Source organism: Ambystoma mexicanum, chromosome 6p, assembly GCF_040938575.1.
Source record: "Ambystoma mexicanum isolate Mex_15411 chromosome 6p, UKY_AmexF1_1, whole genome shotgun sequence".
NCBI classification, from domain to species: Eukaryota; Metazoa; Chordata; class Amphibia; order Caudata; family Ambystomatidae; genus Ambystoma; species Ambystoma mexicanum.
Window position 1 is genome coordinate 217,814,456 of NC_090935.1, and position 23,868 is coordinate 217,838,323.

The following is a 23,868-nucleotide window of genomic DNA, read 5'->3' on the forward strand; positions in this document are numbered from 1 at the left end:
CTAAAAAGAATAAAGATCTAAATGAGACAATCAGTCAAGTGTTCCTTACACTTGAAGAGAAACGGGCCTTGAATTTGCATCAGCGGAAACTTGAAGAACAAAGAGACATAACATCCATGGACTCTCAAAGTGTGGTCCAGTCTGAGATGAAACAAATGATGGGGGCTAAGAAAATAAGCTTAGGAGAAACAAAAACACCAGATACTGTCCCGAAGAATAATATAACAACTAAGAGAACGGATAAGGTTCATAAAGAAAAGTCATACAGGGTGCTGGGTGAGAAAATAGAAAATAAGAAGAGCGATGCGCAGTTAAATAGATACACGATTCTGCAACTATTCCAAAAGATCCCGGTACTAAGAACAATAAAGAGCCAACGAATAGACCGCGTCGAATCGATACCAGATGCCCTGCAGAAATTTGTGTTGCTCCATATTAACGAGAAAAAGGTGGCTGAGCAAGTCATAATGTGTGAAAGACAACTTTTGGATGCAGGCTATCAGGTTTATGAAGTCGATAATGCACTGGTGGAATCGGAGAGAGAAGATTCAATTGGCAAAATCAATCAGCCCGGTATTGAACCAAAAGATCAACTGAACGAATTATCCAAAAGGCCCAAAAAAAGTAAAGGAGAAGAAGCGTCGAGAAGATTAGAGGATGAAGAGGAAACAAGGCAGCAGTGGTTAAGTGAAGAGATACAGCTGAAAAAGATTAAAATAACAATAGAGAACCCACAAGAAGACAATGCTGCACTAATAGAAGACTCGTCAGATAATAGTGAAGAGGGCGTAGCCTGGTAATGGCTAGCCCCAGCCCTGAATGGAGCAAAGAAGAGCTAATGGCTAGATGAAAGAACCAACTTGGTGATAACCTCTTGGAATACGAGAGGTTTCTCACATTTGGTGAACCAAATTCCAGAAATTATGACAAAGGCAGATCTTATCGTATTGCAGGAAACGTGGATAACGGAGATACCATGCATTGAGGGGTTCGAAATGGCGTTTAACCCAGCCATTAAAAAAACAAAAGGCCGCCCTATGACAGGTCAACTCACGTTAGTCAACAGGAAATGTGGGCTGCGAATTAAGTCATCAAAAAATATATCACCCTATATACAATGGAGTTACATTGTATCTGAGTTCCAATCATCAGGGCTCCACGAAGCCTTTCATTTTATCAATGTGTATTGGAATTCAACAACAAAATTCCATCAAAAATTTGAAGATGATTTACTAGATGTAATTGATAATATCTTAACAGAAGATCCAAAAGCAAGAATGATAATGTGTGGAGACTTCAATATGAAACTGATTGAGATCTCGCAGTCGACGGCGGTACAAAAATGTAGAGAGAGGATACAATGTGACCGCTGGCTAGAAGAAACAGCTCAGAGAAACCTCATAATGATGAATGGAGTAACTGGTGGTGATATACCGGCGCAACCGACTTGGGAAAGAGGTACCCAAAGATCTATTCTAGACTTTATATCGGAGAATCTTCTGGCAGAAATGATCTCATTGAATGTACACACAACGGAACAAAGTGACCATCATATTGTAGCAGTTGAATGGAACAAAAGTAAATTAGAGAAAAGGGAACAATGGAGACACGAAATATCGGTAGTCCCAGGCCGAAATAGATTACGGATGGGAAAGAAGGACATTGTGTCAGTAACCAATCAGCTACAACAATACCAAGAGCTGAGCTCATCTGTTTCAATCGAATACCAACAGTTCCTTGAGGTTTACAAAACGAAAAAGTGGCCCTCCTTGAACAGACCGGGATTTCAAAAACATCAATATGATCCCGAGGTGACTAAAAGAAAAAGAGAATTAAGGAAGGCAATAAGGATAATCCTGTCATTAAAAACCAGCGATGAAAAAAGTCAAATAAAAAGGATAAAAAACCGATATAACAACTGGTGTAAACAACATAGATCGAGATTGGAACGAAGAGATGCTGAGGTGATCCTGAAAGCTCTAAATCAAAAGAATTCGAGAGGCTTTTGGGCCATACTAAATGATACACAGAGCACTGAAAAAGCACTATTGACAAGTGCAGTACAAGAAAAAGAGTGGGGAAAGCACTACACTGAGCTATTCAAAAAAAGGAAAAAGGGAAGTCTGACAAAGATGGACACAAGCCAACCCTGGACATTAGAAATAGCGAGAGACGACATTAGAACAATCATCCGAAAAAGTAATGCGTCACGCTCAGCAGGCCCAGATGGCTTGTCAAATGCAGACTTAAAAGGAAATGTAGATGAATGGACAGAGTTCTGCTATACCCTGTTCACTGCGATAACAAAAGAAGGCAGAATCCCAACAGATTGGAAACAGGGGATCATAGTGCCGATCTTTAAGAAAGGCATTCGATCTGATCCGGCGAATTACAGGCCAATAGCACTACTCGATGAACTAGGAAAAGTGTTTGCATCGTTATTATTACAACACCTAAGTGCGTGGATTCGGCAACAAGAAATCTTTGACAAACGCCAGTCGGGATTTGTCAAGGGAGTCGGCTGTAGTGTTAACTTACTTATGTTAAATCTCCTGAAAATCGACGCGATAAGAACTGGCCAAAAGATATATCTGGCATTTATCGATATGGCAAATGCCTTCGATGGAGTCGATAGAGAAAGCCTATGGTCGAAACTAGCAAAAAAAGGGTGCAATATATGTCTGCTCCAGGCGATAAAAGATCTTTACTCTGAAACTTCGATCCAAGTGAGGTTAGACAAAGAAGGAAATCTAACAAGACCGATACCGACCGAGAGGGGTGTCAAACAAGGATGCCCACTAGGAGCAACACTTTTCAATTTTTACATTGCTGATGTAGGACCTGCACTAGCATCGGTGGTGTCGTTTCCACCATCTATAAATGGAGTTGAGATAAATCATATTCTATACGCAGATGACATGGTAATTTTGGACCGCACCCCGATTGGTTTACAACGAAAACTAACGGCTCTCAGAACATTTACTGAAGATCTGGGGCTAGAGATCAATGCTGCGAAATCCAAAATTCTGGTGTTGGAAAACTTAAGAGGATGGAAATCCAAAAATCAGAAGTTATCATGGTATGTAGGACCAAAAAAGATACATAAGGTACCCTATACGAGATATCTAGGAACCATCATTAATTCCAGCATAAACGATGAGCCAATGTTGAGAAAGCTATTACATAGTTGCAAACAGCTCACAACGCAAGGTAACATCATACAGAAAAAATACGGGAAATTTACGTACGATCCCGTAAGAAGATTATATCAAGGAAAAGTGACCCCAATCCTCACGTATGGAGCTGAAAATATGTTCGGGGTTGATCATAAGGTATGGTCACGATGTGAAGGAGTCTTTTGGAAGAAAATACTGCAAATTCCTCAAGGAACGCCAACGGCCTGTGTGCTGTATGAAGTAGGGGTTTCATTACTCAATGCACGGATTGCCTGGAACAAGTTGGCCCTGTTTAGAAAAACGAACGCAGAAGCAAACTTACCATCTGTTAAAATTCTAAGTCAAAAGAAGAGTATAAGGCAATCTGCATTAGATGAATGGAAGAGCCAGTGCAAAGAGATTCTTGCACATGTGGGGTCGGATGAGCAAACGTTATGGCAGAACCCCGACCTGGTGAAAAAGAAATTTTAGATCTAGACTGGATCCAAGTATGTGAGAAAAGAGCGGCACACAAATGTATGAACAATGTACCATCAGAAGCCAAAAAACGTAACATACTTGCAAACTATTTAATGCTATCACCATGCAAACGACTAAGAAAATTATACCTGAAGTTCAGATTAAATATCTTCGAAACAAAAGAAGTGCTAATTTGGAGAAGGTTAATTGAAACAAGTAACTCCAAGTGCAGGTTGTGTGCTAGAGAAGATGAAAACCTAAAGCATTTGATATTGTTTTGTGCTGAATTAAAGGATCAGCGCAAACTATGTTTAAGGCGTGAGAGGAACCGAGTTCTGACATACAATGCAGAAGAATGGTGGAGGCATCTACACACTGGCGAGAGCAAAACCCTAAGGATCGCCACAATGAGATTCCTAGATCAAATCCAAATATGTTTAGAGACCAATCCAATAGAATCTGCTGATGGGGAGCCGCCATAAATATAGGTGATGTTATCGATTGACAGAAGAAAGTGAAGGAATGAAAAAAAACACAAGAATGAATAGACTATTAAATAAGTAAAGCCATGGACTATCTTGAATAGCGGAAAAACGAATGTACAGAAGCAAGATGTTGAGTTTTAGTAGTAGTCTAAATGTGGAATTGGAAATGTTGTTATTTTTTCTCTCCTATATAGTTTTTATGTCTTAGTAAGATTTTTTTCTTTTTTTTGCATTCTAAGTTTTTCTTTTGTCTCTCACACGCAATGTGTTCTTATAGTTATATATTTCGAAAGGTTTGTAAAAACTAAATGAAATTAAAAAAAAAAAAATTAAAAAAAAAAAAAAAATAGTAGGGCTGTTTTTCTCCACTTTGTCTAGTAATAACACTGGTGTCCCTTTGCACATAGCCAATTGTATTTCTGGATTGCAGTCTTCTGTAGTCCTGCTAGCCTGCCACTAACCTAGTATCCACAGCATTTCTGCACTGCCACCCAAGGCTCTTTGCCTGACCAGCACTGACTGCTTACATTAAGTAGTGTATACCTAGACTACCCCTACCTATGTGGTACAGCACTCAGGCCCAAATCCAGCCGCCTGTTGTCCAACACCAGCCTGTATGTACCTGTGCCCCATGCAGTACCATGTCTGCCCTTCGGAGAGCCACAATCACTATGGCTACCCTCCTAACCTTATTTCATACTATAGCCCATACAACATGTTTGCCATCCTTAAAGCCCTCACATCTAAGCCATAAATCTATTACACAGACAGCGACTATCACCGAGGTAGGTCCTATCACCCCTACTGAATGGATCACCAGTTTCACCCTGCCTCCCACTCCATTAATTCCTTGCCCTCTCAGCCTGAGAAACACAAGACTAGGCTCTTGCTTTCACCGCACAAAACCTGACCACAACAGTACCTCTAGTTCGCATACTACTCCCCGCACGCCCAAACCCTGAAGAACATCCGCCCATCCCACTGCTACTCCAGGAGCAACTACCACCGACTTCCCTACCCTCAAAGGAGGTCTTATCAATGCACGCTCCCTTGTCGCCCATGCACTAGATATTGCAGATCTTATCACAAGTAATAACTTTGACTTCCTTGTTGTAACACAAACCTGGTTACATCCAGTGGCAGGCCCCTCTCTATCACTAGCCATTCTGACAACTATACAATCATCCGTGCAGATAGAAGTCATGGCAAAAGTGGGGGAGTGGCCTTTATAGCCAAATCCCACCTAAACCGTAGAGAGTTCCCCAACATTAGCTTACCCTCAGCGGAACTCCTGTCCGTAAAACCCCCGCTCTCTGACACCCGCACCCTACTCCTTCACCTCATCTACAGACCCCCAGGTGCTATCTCCTCTTTCGAGGAGGACATCACCCTTCTCCTTACCCAAAACACTAAACCGGGTGCACAAATCATTCTCTTGGGAGACTTCAATTTAGGCCTTCACGACAACAACGACACAGACGCCACCAATCTAGATAATACCTTAACACAATTAGGATTTAAACAATGTATCAACAAACCCACCCACCTCAAAGGTATAACACTGGACTGGTGGGCTGAATTTAACTGTTCTACCACCATCCTCAACAATGAACCCTGTGCATGGTCGGATCACCATTGCATCACATTCTCTATACAGAGAAACACCCTCACATTCACCCAAACTGCCATCGCCCCTCAAGCATTGTCAAGGAATAAATGCAATATAACATTAGTCAACTTCCTACCACTGCTACAGCCTATCACTAGTTTGCCACTAAACTTCAACCTGGACCCCTCTTGCTTGGTGGACCTTTACAATGGCACCATAGAAGAAGCCCTCAACCAAATTGCTCCACTGAAATTGCGTAAGGCCAAACCTGTTGCCCATCTAAACAAATGGTTTACTGCTGAACTAAAAGCATTACGCAACCTTAAAAGATCCTCCTAAGCCAATTGGATAAAAGCCCTGTCTATTCCTAACAAGGAAAAGTTCTTCTCTGCAGCGGCTTCCTACAAAGCTGCCATCACCAGCACTAAAAGAGAAATCTATAACACCAGAATCCTGAATGCTAAATCGGGCACCAAAGAGCTCTTCTCCGTCCTGAGAGAATTGGAGTCCCCAAAACCTCCAACAGAGGATTGCACTAAAGAGAAAACATGGTGTGATAACATTCAGAAAGCCCTAGCAGATAAACTTATCTTGTTCAAAACAATATCGAGTCAAAAAAGAACAGCCTTGCGCCTAATATTCACTATCGCAAATCTCCGTCACTGCGAACACCATCCTGTCCACCCTTCCACTTCTCCCCAGTAACACCGGAAGAAGTTGTAAACATAATCTCGAGTCTTAAACACTCTAACTGCCAAGAAGACTCATGCCAAGCTCAATTATCAAGGAAGGTGCATCAGAATTGGCACCCTTCATAACCGCTGTTATCAACTCATCCTTCAAAACTGTGAAGTACCCAATAACCTCAAAGAGGCTTGGGTTATGCCCCTCCTCAAAAAACCTAACCTTGACCCCAATATACAAATTACAGACCTATTACCACAGTCCCCTTCCTCTTAAAAGATAATAGACAGAATAGCCTATCTCCAAATACAAAAACATTTGGAAGACAATAACCTTCTCGGCCTACGGCAATTCGGTTTCAGACCCAGGCACAGAACTGAAACTGCACTTGCGAAAAAGTTATATCGATCTCATAAGAGACAAATTCTAAAATTACCAATAGAGCAAAGGAATGGCCTACTACTTAAATTGAAAACTAAACACAAGAATTGGATGCGAACCATGAAAGCCACGCTATATCAAAATGACAGTGCATGTATGCTAAGAAATATTGCTGGGCAGAACACTGCCCAAATATGGGCTACCATTAATCAGATCTCAACAGGGCACCAAATAGCATTACTATGTAACAACGTTCCACAACAAGCCTGGGTTACGCACTTCACGAAATTGTACGAGCTCCCGCAAACTTCGCTTGGTGGACTAGCTACTGTAGAACCAAATACATTTCTGTTGAAGTTTGACAAAGAAGACATTTCATACTTCATAAAGAAAGCAACCACCTCTAGGGCTTCAGGACCCGATGGCTTGTCCAATTTTACCCTGAAACAATACCCAGACATTTGGACTGACATTCTATGGAATATGTTCAACAACATTAATCTGACACAAACCATTCCGGAAACTTGGACCCATTCCATAATCTTACCAGTCCACAAAAACCCTGCCAGAACTCACCCTGCCAGCTACAGGCCCATAGCATTACTAGAAGTAAAATCTTTAATCGTATCATACTTAGAGATCTTAATGTCTGGGCCACCAATCAACAGAAAAGAGATCCTTTTCAGGCAGGATTTGTGTCTGGTTTGGGTACTGCCCCTAACATTAACACCTTGAACATGATAAGATCTCACTGCTTCACCCAAAACCAACCTTTATACCTGGCATTCATAGACTTTAGGGTTGCATTTGACTCTATCGATCGCAATCTACTGTATAAAAAACTAGTGCGATATGAATGTCCACCCTCACTTCTTGCAATAATCAAACTTCTCCACACAAATACTACTCTCCAGGTTAGGTTGACAACCGAAGGCTCATTATCTGTGCCAATTCATACAGCTCGAGGCCTTAAACAGGGCTACATATTGTCCTTGTTTCTTTTCAATCAGTTCATTTCAGATCTTGGTGAGTCCTTTTCTGATGTACTAACTGATGCACCTAAACTGGGCTTGCAATTGGTCCCATGGCTGCTATATGCAGATGATTTGGTTCTCTTGTCGACAACTCCACGAGGGTTGCAAAATCTACTTGATTCTTTATCCACCTATTCCTTAAACAATAATCTTGTTATTAATTTGGAAAAAACTCAAGTAGTGACCTGCTTGCCAAATGTAAAAACAGCTGGTAAAAGAACCTACAAGTGGCATTTGCAAAATGTTGAATTGCAGAATGTCTCTGAATACAAGTATTTAGGCATTATAATCTATAATACAATATCAGAAAAATCATATATAGATTCTTTGTCATACAAGCATCAAACACTAAAATCACAGGCCATCATACTAATGTCTAAATTCGGTAAATTCTCAATTCAGCATATTGTGTCATTTTATCAAGCAAAAGTGTTTCCTATATTATTGTACGGTGCCGAAACTAAACTATTGCATAATCCATCAATGTGGGACATGCTTGAATCTAAATTTTGGAAAGCTCTGTTAAAACCTCCGAACTGCACCCCACTGCCACTTTTAAGGTATGAACTTGGTCTGATCACACTCTATGACTCTATGTGCAATTAGTATGGAAAATGTGTTCTTTCCTACGTAAATGTCTCTTAGGTCTTGAAAACCGCAATGTACTGAGTCCTGTTGCCTACTATCTTGTGAAGTCCAACCATCTCTTTCCTCGTACTTGGAGAAATTGTGTTTTAAATGCTCTATCTAATGCTTCCATAACATTACATGTACTCTTGTCAAATCCAAATCGAGCAAAGCAAAAATTGTATCAGACAGATTGGATATGTACCAGGGAGAAATGTTGCACTTACAAAGATTTTGACACTCAGTTGTTTGGTCATAAAAAAAGGCAACAATATCTGCGTTTCAGGTTTAATTTATATCCGACAACTGAAATCTTGGCTTTGAGCGGTCTGATTACTCATGATCTAAATCATTGTCGATTCTGCCAGAATACAATGTGCTGTGAGACATCGAAACATATAATAGTAGTCTACCCTGCCCTAGACAAGACAAGAAAGACATTTTTCAGCAAACAATTACAGATATATGTACCTTTGACCGATGACGAAATTTGGTTTAAAATCTTTTCAAGTAACAAGCTGGGACTTAGAATTGCAATTGTAGAATTCCTGGATACTGTGTTGTCGGAAGCCAATTTAAGTGAGGATTGATTACAGATCTTCCAGAATTGTTATCAATATAGAAATTTGTAACTATTCTAAGGTTAAAAATGTTTTTTTCTTTTTTCCTTTTTTAAAATGTTTCATTTGCAATTTTAATTGTATTATGTATATTGTACATTGCAAATTGTTATCATTTGTTCTTAAATATTTGCTACTTTGTTATATTTGAAAGGTTGATTTATCAACCAACCAAATAAAAAAAAAATTTAAAAAAAGAAACTGCACTTTTGGATCGAAAGATTCAAATGGAGAGGTCAAAGACAAAAGCAACTTGGCCATCCTGCTCCTGTTGGCCCTATCAGTAGCGTTTTACCTTGTTGACCATCAATTCCTGACTGATCACCTCTCCACAGCGGCAGCTTTTTCACCAAAGGCGGCCTCTTTAATCAAATCGTTCCTATCAAATAGAACTACAAGAGTCTTTGCACCCACTGCTGCTGCAGACCCAGCATCTATCCACTGCGGAATCCCCCAAGGCTCTTGTGTGTCACCCCCGCTTTATAATATCTTTACTAAGCTCCTTTTTTGACAGTCATGACAACCTGGGTGTCACCTACACAAATTACGCCGATGACACCCAGGTCCTCATCACTCTCACTGGTTGCTACGAGAAAGACTCCAAAAAATGTAATAAAATCTACCAGGAAATTCAGGCGTGGATGGCTACTCATAGCCTTTGTCTAAATGATGACAAAATGGACCTACTGATTGTAGGTACTCAAGCGCGCCTGAACAAACTCGACTACTGATACAATTCTTTTAATATCGATGGCAACATCATTAAAGTTGCCAAAGAAGTTAAAACCCTCGGTGTTCAGTTAGATTCTACACTCTCTCTAAAAAAACAAGTTAACTCCACTGCCTACACAAACGAACTAATCAATGCCTGCAAACCCTTTCTCTCCACAAACAGTTGCCTTACATTGGCCAGGTCCTTGATCCTATCAAAACTGGATTATTGTAACACTCTATTCCAAGGCTCCTCTGAACATAACCTGAATAGACTACAAGTTCTCCAGAAAAACGCCCTTCGCTGTGCACTGAACATACCTAACTCCAGCCCCATCTCAACCTTCAGACATGATTCCCACTGGCTCCCAGTACGCAACAGAATCAAACTTTGCGCACCTGTCATTACGCACAAATGCTTAGCTAACATAGCCCCTCAATACTTGACAGATAAATTCTCCAGACACCTATCCACGAGACCTACCAGAACTCCTTACCTACACTGCCTTACTATACCTAAATGTAAACTAAAAACAGCAGGGGGGTTGAGCTTTCCAGTCCTAGCAGCCAAATGCTGGAACTCCCTTCCTACCGCCATCAGAGCTGAACCCTCCTTTTGGACCTTTAGACTGGCTCCTTGCCTAGCATCTCCAGCTACTACCACTACTTCCACACTGACCACCATGCAACAGGGCCCCATCCACTCTGTAATAATCTACATCTGTAATCACAACACTGTGCAGTCTACTCGCCTCTGTTTAACACGTAACTGTAACTGTTACAACTTCTCCCTGCATCTGTATCATGCCTGTATAGCCATTGTAACTATTGTACTTTTGAGATCTGCTTGTGAATAATCTGTATATCATTTTTATTAAGTGTCTTGATGACCTTTTTGGCACTGTCACTTCACCTCCTGCTGTATTAATCTGTACTATCTGTATCTGTGTATCTAAATGTGTGCATATTCTGTAACTATGTAAGACAAGCGCCCAGTTGCCCCAGGGCTTGGTGCGCTATACAAATAAATAAACTAAAGGAAACTAAACTACACAATGGCCCTCATTACGACCCTGGCGGAAATCGAAAAACGATGGCGGAAATGCAATACCGCCATCGAATAGCGCTCGATGCGATTATGACCCGTCACCGTAAAGTACGATGCCATTAGCGACACCGTAGTGAACGCCAACGCTAACTGCACCAAGTACGCGCACGCGCGCCATGCAAAACCGTAATTACCACCATGGCGCAACGGTACACGAATTCTGACCCCAGCGGACATATACCCAACGCCATCAAGCATGGCGGAAAGTACCATTCCGCCATGGCGAGAAGTACGGCATCGCGAACCAACCGTAAAAGGCCCTACTGAGTGCCTGTACACCACTCCCTGCCCACATTGCACAACTCCTCGTAGGTGCAATGAAGTCACACAATGCAACCAGTGAAATGTACAAGTCACCCATGCATGCCAGGGAACAAATGAATCTAGGGGCTCCAAGTGCCTTGTGAGTGGCCATCCATATTTGCCATGGCACCATTGCCGTACTGATGCAGCACAGGCATGTGAAGGTTCAAGTCCAGCAACATGAACTGAAATATGAGACAAACAAAAACAGGCCCCCCATCGCCTGACACCAGTGTAAGGCAACATTCAAAGCAGTATCCTGAGTGAGACTGCACCAGCCCTGAACTCCTGCCAGTAAACAAACCAACCATCAGCATAAGCATGTACCACACAAGTTGGCAGAGTGACTGAGCAGCCAGGCTCATCTCAAGAGGGGCCAATGGGAGCTGCAGGGCACAGATGGCACGAATACAGAAGCTATTCCAATGGACATGACCTCAGTCTCCCTCCAAGAAACGCACGCAAACACAGGCACCTGTGACCAGCCATATTCTGATAATCACATCATTCCACCAATCCACCTGGCTGACCGGCATCTGTTACACAAAAGCTAATCCCCCGCCCCTGAGCATGACATCATTAAAACAGTCATAATGGCAGCCCCTATCCCTGACCTCACTGGGCTTCGTAGGCAAACGCGGCCAGTAAAGTACCACGCAACTATACTCAGAAGCCGGAACCCAATGCAGATCTCCTCACAATACATCGCTCCACAAATAGGAATATGCTACATTACTTGCAAAGAATAACGCTACACGGTCAATATCATTATCAAAATTTAATGCACAACAAAATCACCAAGCCCATACAGCAATTAGGTCATGAACTCCAAAATATATTTCATTATTGTGGGCTGCATCCGCAATAAATGACCAGCTTCTTCTTGTGTGACGCCCTGTTCCTTCATGGTACACAGGGGCTACATTCACGTTCAAAAAGGCAACATGGAAGCGCCTAGAACCGCAGGGCCGTCCCATTAGGTAGGCACTAGTCCAGCTGAAAGGTCGATATGTTGCTCCTAGCCACTAGTACTGCGTAAGGGCATGTGGCCCATTGGCGATCGTCCCATAAGATCGTAATGGTGCTCCACTGATTAACACGAAGCAGCAGGTGTCGGGAGTAAAAGCCATCTGCAGGAGTGGCATACAGATGGCAGCGGCAAAAGGGGAGGAGATACCTGTCACCCAAATGAAATGAAAAAGAATAGTATGGGCATCAGAACTTCATTTGAATTACTCACTTTAATGATCACACTGAATTCACAGCCATATGCATGCACTCAAAAGGATTATTCCCACCCAGAAATCACTTGCGAATCATAACTATATGAATCGAGGTGAAAACACTATTACAAACGAGTCTCTGCGTGCATGCGTCTGTCAAAACAGAATCCATTAGATGGGATTAGTAACGTGCATAGACACAAGTGTTTGAAGGCGCGTCGAGACAGGGAGGGTTCAACAAGGGCAGATAGACGATGGTCCCACTATGGCAGCCCTGCATCACATAGCGCAGGGGAAGGGGATAGATTCCAAAAAGCCCTGTGCATGGCAAACTCTCTATTAAATCATCTGTCCATGCATCCATACATCATTCCCTCATCCCGGTATGAAAACGCCTGATTATTTACTCACATAACATGTGAAATTTCCATTGAGTCTGTGCGTAATGCAGTCTGCAAAATCCACTGTGCACCAGGCCGGAATTCCAGTGTTGTGAAGTAACATGTATTTGGGAACGTCCTGCCTTATCGTCCACTACGCTATTGCGCATCCCATACTATTCATATCAATCATTGCATTCTCGCCATGGCCCCTGTCCCAAGGACATTAAACAATAGAACGTTATATTTGCAGTCAGACCTGTGGGCGTCTCCTCGCCGCTAGCCGAAAACCGAAAGCGCTGTCCTTCGAATTCCTCATTTGCAACATCACGTCGAAAAGGCATCTGTGACCGCTTGAAATCACAAATCCATCCATGTAGTGCGGCAGTGTGTGAAAACGGCAACTGGCTTCACTCACAAATGGGACGCCCCGCCCGTCGGTGAACCTCGGTACAGTGCTGCATGAGGGTCCACCGTCAATCGAGTACTACATTCCACTGACCCTTCACAAGTTTGTTCGCGACTGCAAAGATAGTATGTGAAACAATGGGACCATAGCAGAATGAACATATGAACCAATATTTCACTGCCATCGGGATTAAATACATGATTGTAATAGCAAGATGCCATGCGTCGAATTGCAGCGTTGTGTGCGGGACGTGCACGCCCAAAGGGGATTGCAGCTTGCACAGGTGGAATGAATCACCACAGGTGGAGGCTATACAGCCTGAAAACACATAAATTGCACACCCAACCCCCTCCCACAACCACACCCACTCCAAAATGCTACCGGCAGGACTAGCGATGTTGGCCCTGGGGGACCTGATAGCACTGCAAGTACTCCAACTTCAAGAAGAAGACGAACACCAACTACTACAACAACCGGCCGCACAGAGGAGACGCAGGAGGAGGAGGAGGGCAAGGCAGGGCCAGCAAGGCCCACCAGTACAGCCACTACCACCACGCAGGCAGCCCGCAATCCCACGCCTCCGAGTACATCCGTTCAACCTCACTGATGAGCAGATCCACACCCTCTACCGTTTGGACCGGGACACCATAACCGCCATTGTGGACATGACACACGCTGACCTTGTCAGCATGATAGATAGCCCAACCGCCATCCCACCCCTACTGAAGGTGGTGTCTGTACTCCACTTCCTGGCCACAGGCACCTACCAGCACACAGTCGGACAGTTGCATGGCATTTCACAGCCACTGTTCTCACAGACACTATTGCAAGTGCTCGATGCCCTCCTGAAGCACGCAGACGACTACATCTCTCTACCACGCTCGGAGCAGGAAATTACGAACACAAAAGTGGGATTCCATGCACTTGCCGGCATACCGGGTTGCATTGGTGCCATCGACTGCACCCATGTGAAATTGGTTGTCCCACATGCCATGGAGGCCCAGTACCGCAACCGAAAACAATATCATTCTCTTAATGTACAAATGGTGTGTGACTCCAACAGGATCATTACACATTGTTGTGCCCGATTTCCTGGATCAACCCATGATTCTATGGTCTTGAGGAACTCTACAATACCACGCTACATGGAGCGACACACGGGGAACAGATCCTGGCTTCTCGGTGAGTCTCATTTCATGCATGATAATGTGGGGTATGTGATGCGGCAATGACCTGGCAGGAAGGGGGGGGGGGTGCGTACGTAGCAATGTCATTCCACAAACATTCTTTATTGTCCACATACAGGTGATGCCGGGTATCCACTGAAGAGATGGCTCCTTACACCACTCCGGAAACCACAGAACCAGCATGAGGAGGACTACAACCATGCCCACTCACGTACCCGTGTAGTCATAGAACAGGCATTCGGCCTACTGAAGACCCGTTTCCGCTGCCTCAGCAGGTCTGGCGGGGCACTCCTGTACCGCCATGAGAAGGTTGCAAAGATGGTCATGGCATGTGTCATGCTACACAACATGTGCGTACGTAGAAATGTGTCCATGCCCCCTGACGCAGGACTGCAAGCACCTGATGATGGTCATGATGAGGGTGGGGATGTGGCAGCACCTCAAGGAGTCCGCGAGGCACAAGAGGGCCGTGAAATTCGTCAGATTATCATAGATTCATGCTTCTAGCACTCACGCCTGGTGGCTGATACATGGACACGGGACTTGTGGCACTGTGTGTGTCTGGAACATGCACAATATGGACTGTACGCCTATAAAGGCCTCGTACACAAAGATCAATGTCCACACATCTCATTGGATGATTGTGCAATGTTTATAGCATATGTGAAATTATGTTACACACCCCATCGACCCGCCACCCAAGTAAACCCAACACCCCCCCTCCACCATCCTACCTCCCCCCCGAACACCAGTGTCCAAAGATGCTCATTGTCAGTGGGCAGACGCTATTGCAAGCCCCCTCTCCGGGTATCAGGGGCACCCCTGCCTGTGGAGCGCAGGTTCCTCCCAGATCTACGTTGGGGGCTGCCCTGGACGGAACTTGCAACGGATGATGTCTCTGCCTGCTCACGTCCATGCATGTCCCTAAGGGTTTGTGAGAGCTCAGTGAGCACACGGCGCACAGCGGCAAGTTCAGCACATACGTCTTTGGACGTCGCATGCAGTTCCCCCCTCAGGCTCTCGGTGCTTCTCTCCATTTGTACCCTCAGGCTCTCGGTGCTTCTCTCCATTTGTGCCCTTAGTGTCTCTGTACTTCTCTCCATTTCTGCCCTAAGTGTCTCAGTAGATGTTTCTATGGCTGCCTTAGTACCCCCACATTCATCAGCATGGTCCTTCAGGAGCGTGGCCAGTTGCTGCTGTTGCACGATCACCTGGTCGAGGGACTGTTGCCTCTGCTGTGCCATGGCCATTTGCGGTGGTGTTACAGAGGGGCTGATCACCTCATGTTGCCTTGCCACAGGGCTTGTGGGGGATGGCCAGTCGTCGTCTTGTGGGTGCCCCTGCGTGGTATCCTCATGGTGTACGGGATGAAACAAACAGGGGGATTGAGACAGGTCATGGATGGATCTGACTTCGACATCACCGTTTTCTGTGTCGGAGCATGCTGCCATTAATGCAGTGTCACCTATGGTGCTGCTGCCACCAGAAGCAGTGCCTTCTGTGGCATCCATTGGGGGGACCTGTGGTGCTGCTGTTGTGGGCATGCTGGCTGCTGGGGTGCCTGTTGGAGTCCCCTCCTGTGTGCTGCCACTTGATTTGTGCTGCTGCCGTGTCTTGATCCGTGCAGCTGAGGTGGAGGGTCTTTGGCCGTTGGTCTTGGCCCTCTTTGCAGGTGTGCTGGTAGGGGTGTCCTGGAGCTCGTCGTTTGAATCGGACCCTGTGGTGGAGTAAAGGAGGGCGAGCGTTATTAGTGGGTCTGTGGAAATTGGAATGGCAATGTATCACATGCATTGGGGTGGTACCTGAGGGTGATTTGGGTCAGGGCCTTGGAGGTGGTTTCATTTTTGTATGGATTGAGGATGCAGTTGTTTTGCAGCCTGCAGTTAGGGTGTGCCCGCTGCACGTGTAGAGGGTGTTTTTAGGATTTTTAATTATTTATGTATTTAATGTGAGTTTTAATGTGCGCTATTAGGCCAATGTATGTGGACGTTCTCCTGGACATGTGTTTCTGTTGCACTATGTGGACACATGGTACTTCACATGATTGGACATTGTGGATTTAGCATTGTTTTATTTGGCCCACCTACCTGATTCTTCGGATGTCTGCACTCCTTTCTCCATCCCTCCGACTCCCTCTATACTCTCCATTCCAATGGTGGAGGCACAGATTTCTTCCCAGGGGGTCAACTTGATGGGTGATTCCGATCCTCCCCCGGTAGCTGTGGCGATGTTACGGTTGGCGGATAGTATGCTCCGTACGCGTATCCGCAAGTCGTCCCATCGCTTTCTGCATTGCTGTGGGTTGTGGGGTGCGGTCCCCACCGCACTTACCCGCTGTGCCACCAGGGCCCATATGGCCTTCTTGTTCGCAAGTGCCGTCCTGGTCATTTGCGTCGAGAAGACGACGGCAGCATTCTCCTGGAGGGTCTCTGTGAGCACGGTGAGTTCCTCACGGGAGAAGTGGACCTGCCGCTTGCGGTCGCACGCTTTTTTCGCTACTTTTCCCATTTTTCTTGTTTTCACTAGGGTGGATGACGGGTTGGGATGTGTCTCAGGGTAGTATTTTTAATGGTTGTGTGGGAATTCTGATTTTATAGGTGTACGGCGTGCTGTTTCCCGTTCCGGGACCATGTTTTTACTTCCGTTTCCGTATATTTACGGTCACCGTATTTTCCGATTGCCGCTCATTACGGTGACCGCTATGATGGGTGGCGGAATTGCACCTAGGGCGCCGTACGACGGCGGTGAGGGGCGTTTTGGGGGCATTTCCGCCATCGCGGACTTTGCACTTCCGCCATGGCGTAGTGCTCGTGCCCGATGGGTCGGAATTAGCCGCACTTTACTCCGTCGTGCAATGGCGGAAACGCTATTTACACTATGGCGGTCAGGTCAGTTGCTTTCCGCCAGGGTCGTAATGAGGGCCAATGACTTTGACATCACTAAGATGTCTTGTTTCATCATAGCTCTGTACACATGGGATACTGCCTTGCGACAGGTAAAATTGCTCCTGGTTTCAATTTAATCTTCACTTCTCCAACCCCTTTTAATAGGCCTACATCATAGGGGCCTGTTGTCCATAATGAAGCTGGCCCTTTCGCCATGTCTTCCTCGAAATACTCTGGAGGTTTTTGTGCTAGCATAATTTTCTGGGGAACCTCACGTTTAATTGCTCTTACCCAATAAGTAATACTCATCTCAAATATCACTTAGTCGTCTGATGGATGATCTCCAAACATATCCTCATCAGTGACGTCAGTCAATCTGTAACCCTCCCCAATGGCAATCACTGAGCACCATCAACTTACAGCATGATCATTCACATCAAGCAAAGTCATTTCTCCTCTGACTATGGCTGCTGGTAATTCCAAAGGAAAGATTCGCCCTTCCTCTTCATCCATAGGTATCTTTGGCCTGAATAAGAATTCATCAGGTATTCTCATAGTCCTGCCCACTAAACCTGGCAACCATTGTAACAAAATATGTACACCATAGTGAAATACTTCGGGTTCTAACGGTACTCCTCGTATGGCCACTTGTATAGCTAATGCCATAATACATTCACTCACATTTAAATAATGCATTCCTGGTGTTGAACACACTATGCCTTCATCAGTAAATGAAATTGTCATATTTAATTTGGTCATCAAAGCACGACCCAATATATTAACAGGTGTCTGCCTTGAATATAGCAATGGCACCGACATATGACACTCTCCTATAGAGACTGGTAACCTTTTAGTAAAAGGAACTCTGCTTGTAGCTCCTGTGAAACCTTGAGTATTCATGACATTTCCAGACATCGAAAACCTCCCCTCTCGCATACACCTGTGTCTATTAAAAACAAAAAAGACTTGCCTCCTATTTTGACGTCAACCTTTGGTTCTTGTTGAGGATTAGTCAAGTCTCCCAGTGAGCTCTCCTATTGTGGATACAGCCTCATCCCTGTACATGTGAATGGATTCCCTCCATCAACAGTGACCCCCCCCTACCCTAGGTGTCATTAACTGTCCTGTTCTCGTGCTTTGCTGTATCTGCATAGGCGAATGCTGTGATTGCCCTTGTGGCATGCTCATTGTTGCATGTTGTGTTGGTAAACCTTGCTGTACTCTCGGTACCTGTGCCTTTTTTTGATTCTGGGGAAACCCATCTCCACTCTGTTGCGAATTTACAGCTGGGTTTGAAGTCCCCCCTCTCGAAAATTGATTATTCTGCACAAATCCTTGACTTCTACATGTGCGTGAAAAATGACCTATCATGCCACAAGTCCAACATACAGGCGGAGGGAGGTCTGTCCATTTGTTCTCCCTGCATGCCTTGATTATCATTCTGAGAATTCTGAAACCCACCTTGATAATTCGGGAAATTTCCTTGATTATTCTGAAATCCTCTTCCTTGTAAAACTCCCCTTCCTTGCGGTATAAACCCAGTATTTCCTTTATCAAACTGCCTCTGATTATTTATCTGCGACATGTTTACTGCTTGCTGTGAGCTCAATCCATCCCCACTAGTTAACATTGCCCCTTCAATGGCATACTTGGAGAGTTTTTCTGCACTAACTTTGCCTCTTTGCTTTTCCTAGTATTGTCTTTCTTGTGATTCTTTTCTTGCAAGAGTCTGCAATAATGCGCAATGGTCAGCTGTACCTCCGACCATGGTTTTGCCTCCATACTCACCCATTTCTTGAGCTGCTTCTGTACTGCTTCTGGCAGCCCCAGGCATAATATATGACAAAATACAGGTATAGATTTCCACCAAGCCTCTCGTGTCTCCAAGGCCCACTGTTCTTGGAAATTCTGAATGTAAACAAGCAGATCCTCCCCTTCCTGCATCTTTTTCGTCATTATCACTGCCATACGTGATGTGTCTGGATATAGCACTCTAAGCTCTTGGCAAACTGCTGCTCTGCAATTATTAAATGGTGCTCCATCAGGAGCAGTGTTCACCATGATAACAACAGAATATCCTGCTCATGCCCAAACGTCATCAGCCCTTTCCCCAAGTATTGCAATCAGCAGACCCTTAATGTTCCCTATAGCCAACGTATTCCCTTCCGTCATTTTCTCTCGCTCATGTATCAATTTTCCAGCGGCAGAAGTTAAACTCGGGGGTTTACACTTTAAATGATCCTTGTCCATTTGTGGCCAAGGTATGTACTGTGGTCTGGCTCGTCCCTTTTCCAACAAAGGAAATTGTGAGACCCCAATTTAGCCTTCATCTCTCATTGTTTGCCTATCCATAGTAGGGACTATGGTTCTGCACTGTCTTCCTCCTGGCAATGACCTTAACCTGCTCACATAAGGTGGAGAGTTCCCCCTCTGACCACGGAATTGCCCTTTGATGGTAGATTTAGCCGCATCAGTGACTCTGACACCTGAGATTTAGGTAGGTCTAAATCTGACTATCGGACTTCCATCCATTGTAAAACATTCCTCAAATCCACATGCATTATCTCCCTCTTTCCTACAGAAGGTTTCTCTATCTTCATCTGACATCTCTTGTGCCCAACTCGTGTGATCTCCCTCCTCCTCGTCTCTCTCCAATGTCAGTCTATCTAAAGACGGCTCTCTGGGCTCAAAACTACACAAGGCTTCTTCTTTGTCGTACAGTTGTGTACTCTCAAGTCTTGTCATTTTTGCCCTTCCCCTGCAATGCTTTCTGAGTTTCATATCATGATAAACCTTATTGATAGCATCTCCAATGCTTCTGGAATCTAACTCATCCTCTAGATTTACTCTAGACGGACATGCTATTGGCTCTATTTCTGGGAAGTCTCTTCTAAATCATCCCATGATACTACTGGATCAGGATTCTTTACCTCATTCTCCGTGCGATCAAGATTGCGTGCTCTCTGCCTTCTCTTTCATTCCAACTCAACGTCAAACTCCCTTTGCTTTCTTGCATCCTCTCGTACCCTGTTTTCCTCGTTCTTTTTCATGTCTCTTCTTTAGTTTGCCCTTCGTATTTCTTCATCTCTACGCCTTTGCATTCTTTTATCCCTTAATTTCTGTTCCTCTTCATCCACTCTTTTCTTTTCTAATCTTTCCCGCTCTTCGATTGCTCTCTTTCTATTGTCATATTTTCTTTGCTCTTCTGCTCTTTCCTGTTTCTTTAACTGTTCATCTTGATACAGTTGTTCACGTTTTTCCCTATCCTTTCTTTTCGTTATTTTGTCTTTCAATCTTTCTTCCCTTTCTTCTTCCTTTTTATCCTGCTCGTCTCGATCTTCCCTTTGCCTTACGTCCTCAATGCATTTACCATCGAGTCTGAGCAAAATCTGACTGCCCATCCATTCGTTCTGTATAAGTGATAACTCATCAGCCTTATTGCATTCTCCTTTCCATCTTTTTATTTCTTGTCCTATATCTAAAGATGTGTTTGACCGTTCACCTTTCTCTTTATCGCCTCTCTCCTTGTCCTTCGGGACCTTAGAGATTACATCTCTCTCAGCATTTTTCTCTGGGCCCTCGTTGGTGCTTTGACAGGCAGGCGACTCATATGTCGGGTTACTATACCCTGCTGCTGCCTTAATCTCCCTTAATGGGTACAGCCCATCATCTTTCGTAATATCGCCATTTATTTCAGGTGCAGCGGTTGGAGCATAAGGCTCCTCACCCCCTCTCTGCATACATTAAGTATCCAATCTACAGGAGGCGGCTCTTCTCTCTTGTCCTGGTAGATTTTCCGAAGCTTTAAGCTTGCTAGTCGTTTATCTAACTTTTTTCCCATATATGCAGCATGCAAATATGTTGTCATATGCTGCAGGACTACCCTCGATAGTGATCCCCCTTGTGGCCATGGCATGAACATTTTATCTGCAGTTCCCTTAACCCATTCTGCACTGTACTGTCTGAGCTTGGGTGCGTGTTTCAGCAGCTGTTTACACAAGTGTATAAGCGGGGTAATATCCTCCATTTTGACGCGTCACTCTTTGATCGTCAATACTCACCTTTACTCTTTGCAAATTTTGATAATATGTTTCAAGAAAAACAAAATAATATGAGCGTGCACCAATCGTCGCAGGCTCCAATCCCTCTATATCACGGTTTTTACTTTAATCTGGTGAACAATATCATCAATTCAAGTTCTTCAAAAAGACACACTTAATTCTTTAACTCTTGTGTTTCTCCTTTTTATGTTCATCAATCTTGTTTATTATTTCGTTATCTTTACACAACAACATAAATCAAAACAGACAAACAAACACATACGGCCGGCTACAAATATCTTAGTCTTTTTACTCAAGACTTCTTTCCTGCCTCTAAAAAAAAATACTCCTATGGAGTTTAAACTGCCCTCTTTAGAACCGTCTTTAACCGGGACCGTTTTTTAAGTCTTCCATTATGGTACTTTAGGTGCTGTTTCTTCTGAACGTTCTTTAAAACGCAGGTATCTAGGCGTATCCATCCTCGTGGAATTCTCCCCTCACGGTATCTCTTAATTGCTTGGCATCTCTCCTCAAGCCAATTACTTAATATTCAACACCCATCATTCTCCAAGTTACTTTACCCCAACCTCACTCCATTACTCGTTTTTCCCCTTATCACTTTTCTCATTCATTGCCCATACACACTTTTGCCACCTTGCTCAGTTCTACTCACCATTCAGATATTCACCTTCTGACTCTCAGGAACGTCCGCCTCGTTATTGCCACTTCAACTTTCCATTCGTTCAGCTTCCCGTAGACGCAGGAGGGGATTCCGTAGAAACCGGGGGACCCGACACACCCGCCCTTGCAAGCATGAAAGTTTTTATCTAACACCGCTATTTACAGGAGGCCTCATGCCCTTTCAGTTGATTGGCAGAGGTTGTGTGATATTTCTGGGACCCCAAAGCTTACTTTATCTCGATAGATATCTAACCATCCTCTGCTACCATGTGAACTGGGTGATCTCCAGCCTTTTAAGATGAGTAGCAATACCCTTGAGATGGATGGGAATGCAGAGTTTATTCATACATCAATAATCGAAACGACTCAGGTAGTTGGCAAATTATCTAAAACAGGGGCTATAACAGACATCATCCTACGTCGCAAAGCAAATCTCTCAATGGATTTAAAAAAATAAGTAATGCTATATAGCAAAAAATCATCATAGGTGACATTTAAACAACGTATTACTAACGTCATTCTACGTAGCAAACTATAAAAACCTATTGAGGGAAGTGATTGGGTCTAAGGAACTATCTAAATATACACTCTATACTAGTATTTCTTAACATCAGATGGGGCAACTAAGTCTTCCCATCAAATCGTCACTATGAACGTCACTAAATACACGACACCCCATTGGCTGCGCAACTATAGGACCCCTAATTACGTGGTCCGCTACAATTGGCTGGCACTATAACCTTGGTCAGTACTTTTCCACCTACACCTTGCCACCAATTAGCATATTCATCTATCATCACCTCAGTGGTCTGCTGACAATTAAGACTTTGAACCTTGAGAGTGTTCTTAGCTCTGGAGAATTCAGGGGAGTGAAGCCACGCTCTGCCATCATGCATAGGTGCGAACATCTCATCCGTCCAACTTCATCTGTCCACGCGACTGTAGACCATGATTTTGAGCTTCTTGTGTATTAATATACTAGAATGAGCAATGCCTGCTCATTCTAGCCAGATAAGACCTTGACTTTCTTGGTTTGGCTTCATGGTTAATCCAACCTCGCCTTTCTGAGATTCACTTTTAATTCATTTGTTTGCTTACTGCGACACAACGAAAAAAGAGCTCTTCCTTTTTTCAGTCTGATTCTGCTATAACACGTAGTTGAAACATCCATCCTTTATTCTTTATGCATTTATATATATGTTGGCGCATGCTGCAATTTATTCACTATTTAGCTAGCCTTAAGAATACTTCATCTACTTGTGTTTCTCTGTATCTGTACACGTGTAAAACAACTTGATATCTTCATCATTTTTGTGGCATAAGCATCTTCACCTTGATCCAAAGATGCCACTTATCCTTGATTCTTTCTTGATGCTTTGCTAGAATATTTTCATTCTCTTGTCTCTGCATCTCTTCTATGCACGTCAGCTTGATTCTGCATGATGTCACCATTCATCTTGGCCATTCATTTGCTCTGCTTCTTCCGGGATTTCATTCAAATGGCCATCATATCGTCTCGTATGCAGGTATGGTTTTCTCAATGGGAACCTTGCTTCCAGGATTCTCTTTGATATTGGTATTCTTACTGGTACCACACATGTCTCACACTCTGGCTCCCAACAGATAGGAAATATTGGTAAAATGGTTGAGGTGGGGGTTCTTAGCTGCTCCTCTACACTTCTCCCTTCTGAAATAGAGTGCAAAAGTGGTGGGGCAGTCAGATGTGAGTAAGTATGGTGTGACTTAGTCCAGAAGCATAGCAGGAGAATATGTGTTTTACTGTTTTCTACATGTTGCAGTTCAAAGGTTTTAATCTGGAGATGGTTTAGCTGGTCAGTTTTCCTGCCAGGTAGGAGGTTCTGGTGG